Consider the following 6280-nt stretch of genomic DNA (forward strand, 5'->3'; position numbering starts at 1 on the left):
AGCCAGACTTGTTATTCTGCGGGTACCTATGCCATGATTCCTGCCCTTATCACTGGCATCGCGTAATTTTGTTACACGTGGTAAATATAGGATGGTTTGTGACAGCAGAGATCAGATAAAGTGAGAGTGCCTGGGCAGGGGAATGTGGAAATGGGGCTGAATGCCTAAACAGGCTGTTGTGTGAAGGAGAGAGACTGATGATTGTGGCAGGCAGATTGAGGCACTAAAGAATGGCAGAAGCAAGGGATCCTGTCCCATGGAAATGTGTCATGAAGTCAGTTCTATTAACATCTTAATAAAGGCTTCCCAGGCCCTGGAGAGCATTCGTGAGCAGACTGCCTTCTCCTCTCACATAGAGGCCCAAAGCTGCTGCTGCTGCAGCATGTCAAGGAGAGAACAGTTAAGTTCTGCCAGTATTGCATTGTAAGAGTGTTAGGCTTCCCAAAGGAGCAGCCTAAATGCCTACCCACAAACATGCTCCACTAAATTCCTTTATTCCCCTTTCCCTCTACTTTCATTTACTGTCCATTTCTCCATCTGTTGGATTTAGTGGCCCTACAAAAGGCTTTGTTTCAGCAAGCTGGCAAGCTTTGGGACAGCAGAGTGTGCATTGGGGTTCACTGCTAAACTTGCCACCATCAATAGGGAGAGCAGGATCTGGACTGGCCACGGCTGCACGGCAGAGGGATGACTGTTAACCATTCCCTCTTGGTCCTCTGATGAGACCGGCTGGAGCCTGTCTGGAAGCTGGAGACACACACACACAGCCTATATCTTGTTGGGGGAAAAAAAAAGCCTACAGCTTGACAGATATGGGGAAACAAACTCTCTCAACAGGCTTATCACAGAGTTACAGAGAATAAAAGTCCCAGCACGGTAACTGCTACAGCAGAAAAGGTGGCTTTTTTCTTTCAAGTACTCACTGTATATGATGAAAAATGAAATGCAAAGTGGCATTGATTTTTGCACTCTGTGCTATGTGTTGTTCATACTGAGCAAGCTGCTACTTAACAATGTAGTGGCCTGTAGTCATCAATTTAAAATGGTTTCAACGATTCAATAAGTCACTGAAGGCAACAAGCACAACTACTCAAGATGATGAAAACGGCTACAGCAGCATGACTAGACCATTAAATGTAGCCCTGTGGTGTTTTCAAACATCTGCCATTGTGTGGAAATTATCAAAGAGTAATTCTGTCCTGTATCTTCCCTGGCATCTATAGGTTCAAAATATCAGGGGAACTTCTTTAAATGAGGATATAAAAACACAGAAAGCAGAACAACGGATTGAGTATTGGATAACAGGTTTTTTTTTTAATGGGTACAGAGTGTTGAATAGCTCTTTCTGCACTAAGAAATTGAAAAAACACTTCATAATGATGCCTCACCAATATCTGAGAATCAAAAGTTTCTTGTGGTGTAATCCACAAGCAGAGCTCCAGACTTTCACTCCTAATTTAACATATAAGCCGTTGTACAAACGTTTGATAGGATAATCATCACCTAAAGAAACTCTCTCTACTTGGAATCTGATGCAAGACTCATCAGAGATCAGTTTTAAAAAAAACTTTTTACAATCAGTATCCAGAGGGGAGAGAGCAAGCACGGAAGATATAAATTGAGCAGAGTAGTGGTTGTGATCTTCTGCTTTTCACTGAAGCCAACCAAACTCATCACAGACTAAATGTTCTCCCTGGCTCCACTTGATCATTATCACCAAAGATCCAGATCTCTCTTATGTCAGTTCTGTTTCTCTCGCTCACAGACACAGACACACACACTCAACATAAATACAGATTCCAGACACAAGCATGTGCATAGCAAGGCTGAGTGAGCGGAGCGTGTGTGGGTCAAGTAGATTGAGATCTCTGTTGTGACAGCTGGACAGTTGAGAGGTTCAGATAAACAGCCCACAGTGAGGGAAGACAGGAGGCCAATTGCATTAAAACAAACACTCAGTATTTGTACACTCTATCAGATAGGAAAGAGAGGACCTATATCTATAAGAGAATGAGTCGGTGAACCCACAAAAGCACCGTTATCAGCATGTGTTCAAGTGTTTATGTATGTGTGAAACCAAAAGACAGTTGGGATAGTGGGGGTTGTTGTAAGCTTGGGGTGGGGGGGGTGTTCGGAATACACAGCCGCTGAGCACATTTGCAGTATTCACTCATTAAGAAATAGGTCAAGGATTCTGCCTGCATGCGTAGCGACTTGTCAAAATCTCTCAAGCTAAATTGTGGCGAGTCTGGCTGCCTTAAGGGGGGAATCCAAAGAGGAGCAAGCGGCATGCTGTGTGAATGCTGGTGGTGAGAAAAGCAGCAACAACTCATTCAGCAGCAAATTGTGCTTTTAAAAAACTGCTCTGAGTATCAGCACGGCTGCTAAAGAGTCCAAGTAAAAGGACTCGACCGGAGAGGGGTTGTGTGTTCACATTATAGCCAAATAATTAACTCAGCTCCTTGTTTAGACTCTTTGCTCTTCATCAACAGAGGACGCTCTTGAGCCAGCAAGAGTTTGTCGCAGATACTGATGGATGCTGATGGTGGCAGCGGTAGCTGTAGCGACAGGCAGCCTTGTCCAGGAGATTATGATGCCTTAGACTCTCTTCAAACAAGGCAGAGCACATTAGAGGACCAGCTTCTCTTAAGAAACTGATATTGGTCATTCATTTAAACAAAGCAAATGAAATTCCAAAATATGTTTGGCATGAAGACAATATCCAGAATAATTCAAACAAAAATGCATCTATGCTGTACGCTGCTCAGACTACACTATTAAAGAATGAGAGATTGAAACATTCCCTGGGGAAATCTAGAAGTAAAGTACAGACCTATGCAAATCATTCCAGAATGCACTGCTGATTACACAGCGACACTAAATATCTAATCAAAATAGCCCCTTATAAAGAGGTAAAGTGGGGAAGCAGCGGCAGAGAAGCATCAACAAAGCTTGATCTAACTTTGTCCAGTCAAAGCAATTTCTCTCCAGCTTGGTGAGGTTAACCTTATTGATTGGATGGATGTGTGATGTTTTGGTTCTCAAAAGGCGTTCTTGAACGGCATGAGTTCAAAGACTTCACTTGAAAGCAATTCATTGAGCAGAATTCTTACCATTTCTGCTTATATCCTCCATTATTTGAAAGGGGAACAAATGAACTGAAATTCTATGCTCTCAGAAATATTTCACATGATGAACAGCAGAAATGTTTTTAACTAACAGTAATACAGACATGGGTTACAGAAGATTCATAAATGATAAAAAATAAAGTTGAACTAAAATACAAAATTGCATAGTCATATAGCAGCTGCTGGCTGGTCAATCGGATAATGAAAGCACCACAATATTACAGAATGTCTCCTTTTTCTTCATTAGATTGGAGTTAATTGGGTGAATATAATCAGAATGTGATAATCAAACCAATGCTGAGTGCTGGTTTGTTCTTCCAAAGGCAGCAATTTCCACCCTGGTGGTTGCTTTGGGGTCAAACTACTGTTTCATTTTGAGATGGATATTAAAATAATTATCTGAATGGGTCACGCTTCAGATGCAAAAAAAACCTGATTGCACCAAGAAGGAAGGGGTTTTGATTGCACAAGCCGAGGGATTAATATGCTACCCATCAGCCGTAGCAGATGTAAGTCATTTTCATGCAAATGTAAGGCAATTTTCTACTTAAGACAACATTTATTTTCTTTAGAGTCATTGTCATGGGTGCTTGCTGGTGAACTGGCAGTCAGACAGGGAAGGAAGATTTGTAGGTGCATCTGCTGATCTGGACAGACGAGGTCTGAAGTCAACCTGGAATACTAAATTGTTGCCAGCTGGCACTATTACATTACGTTGTTGTTGTTTTCAGTGTTATAGTTTAGGTTTTTGATTTTGCCACTTGAGAATGAGGCAACAAAAGTGGCAAAATTTGCATAATGTCACGTTGTGAGACAAAGTCATTTTGAAGTGAGATATTTAACAATCTCCAAGTCATTCTGACTTTAAATTCATAGATCACTTGTTGCAGAAAGGCAAGGATCCAGATCTGTAACCTGTTACCTGCCAGTATATCAAAAGTAATAACTATGTGTAGTCAAAAGCAAATTTTGATTTTTTGTTAACACACAAAGGCTATTTCCTGAGGATACTGTGTGGAAGACCATGCATGTGTAATTGTGAGACGCCAACAAGGCCAACAAATCAAAATTATTAGAAAGCCAAGCTCTGTGATGACTGCAAGCAACGCATTATAAGCACTCTAAAAATAACTCCTCTGGTCAAGTAAGTTCATTATATACTTACACAATCAGAAGAAACTAACAAGCAAGAATGATGCTAACCTTATGATGTATCACCTCAGTAAAACCTACTGTAATCCAGTAATTCTTATGTACTGTGAGGCAACCAAATTCTAATGAATAGGGGAAAGAAGGAGAGTAAATGGCATTAATGTAAAAGATTACAGACCAACGACTGTGCGTAAAGCCTTTTGTTGATCTAACTGCAGTGCTTTTAAATGCATAAACCCCGCACGGTATTTACAATGCCACCTTGTCATTCTAGTGGGAGCAGTGGCAACGATACAATGTACCCCAGCACTGCACACAGCCTGCAGCCTGAGATGAAAAATGCCTCTCCACAGTTGACTCTCCGCAGTGTCGGATATTAGCTCTTTGAGGAACAGAGTGGCTGACAGTCATAGGGGATTTACGCAAATATTTGTGCCCGGTAAGACTGATTTAGCCTTAACGAGCGTGCTGATCATCACTCACCTCTTCATTTAAAGTGAATCTCCCGGTTATCCCTATCCTGTTCCCTCCAATGCTGCTGCTGTCTTCTGGGCTTTAACTGATGCGCTGGACTCGCTTCAGTTCCAAAGCGGGTAAGAAATGTTTCCAAATGCTCGAGCAGGTCAAACTGTCCCTTTCAGGATAGTTTTAATAGTCAGTAGCCTACTTCTTCCAATTTATAAATACTGCCTGTACGCATACGGAACCTGTGAAGGGACGGCGTCATTCATTGAAGTTGAAACCTTCGTCGTCGCCGGTAATTCCGAATTCAGCGCGTAAACTTCGTGGCAGAGCCTTCACCATCTGAACTGACCTGTTACTTTACCAGACCATGTCACAGAAACGGCACATTCCTTCAGTTTGGCATTCACCGTCCTCCGAGCTGCTCTGTAGGACATGAAGGTTATGTACAAGCCGTGGCCAGAGTTGCCATCATCTGGCGTTGTGATTTCGCAGCATCGGTTCAGACCCGCAGCGTGGCTTTCTCACAGGGCTCTGCCGGACTCATAGAAATCGGCTCCATCAATGTACAGTAGTCTGTGTATGCTGCCTGTAGCTGGCACACTGCGCTTTTAGACCCAGCCCCCTCACACTCCTCACGCTCATTATGGTGTTAACTGTTTCCGCCCAAACATTAATCATACATAAAAGAAATAAACATTTACGTCGGCTACCATTTAATAATTCACCAGTTTTAGTACAAAACGTGGAGTTATAAAAAGTAAAAGATTTTAAACGTTAATATTTAATCACACACACATACAAACACAAACACGGCGGGTTAGAGAAATGTGCAGAGCACCATCTACCCACCTGCCAAATTACATTTTTACCAAAAATAACAACAATAAAAATAATATGCTTCAGTAAATATACACTAAAGTTCTGTAGCGTATTAAGCATGATTAAGAGTTTGGAAAATTCTTTTAACAAATGTCTAGTTGTAGTTTTCTTTTTAGGAATCGCCTATATAACTATAAGATATTTGTATCACAATTATGAAAAAGAAAAAAATCTTACCTATGACAGCATTTTGTCCTTGCAGAGCACACTGAAGCCGGTGTCGGTGGCATGTGCTCGTCCAGCTCTGTTTCTGTTAGAGTACTGCCATCTATGGATTAAACTGTGAACATACTTCTCGCTCCATCTCTCTCGCTATCTCTCTCTCTCTCTCGCTCTCACTCGCTCTCACTATCTCTTATATTTTTGGCATTTTACATTTATGACATTTTACAAAAAGAATCATTATTTCTTTTTGGGTTTATTTTCTCTTCATCTGTGTATTTATTGCCCCACTCAACAGCTGATCTGAGCAGTTATGGAGTGTTCCAAGTTTGGAAATGATACTCACAAAAAACAAAGCGTTTTCTAATCCTTAAATCTTTTCCTAAAATGCGTGATATTAGTGACAAATCGCCTTGAAGTTATGGTATGTTGCCAGATGCCCATGCTTTGTCTCCTCTTTCTGCTGCAGTGTCTGTTTTGATTAGTTTGGTTGT

General features: G+C 41.4%; 1 protein-coding gene across 2 annotated transcripts in view; it reads right to left on the bottom strand.

Moving 5' to 3' along the window:
- The window catches only part of plxna2 (plexin A2), a 160804-nt gene extending 154909 nt beyond the window's left edge, over positions 1-5895 (bottom strand). Inside the window, exon 1 of one of the 2 annotated variants that reach the window (XM_026153904.1) lies at positions 5802-5895. The gene's annotated coding sequence lies outside the window, so the exon portion shown is untranslated. Of the gene's footprint in view, positions 1-4763; positions 5498-5801 lie in introns of those variants that run through there. The other variant, XM_026153903.1, reaches the window with a different exon arrangement.
- Positions 5896-6280: the final 385 nt, after the last annotated feature.

The sequence above is a fragment of the Astatotilapia calliptera genome, chromosome 20 (genome assembly GCF_900246225.1).
Source record: "Astatotilapia calliptera chromosome 20, fAstCal1.2, whole genome shotgun sequence".
NCBI classification, from domain to species: domain Eukaryota; kingdom Metazoa; phylum Chordata; class Actinopteri; order Cichliformes; family Cichlidae; genus Astatotilapia; species Astatotilapia calliptera.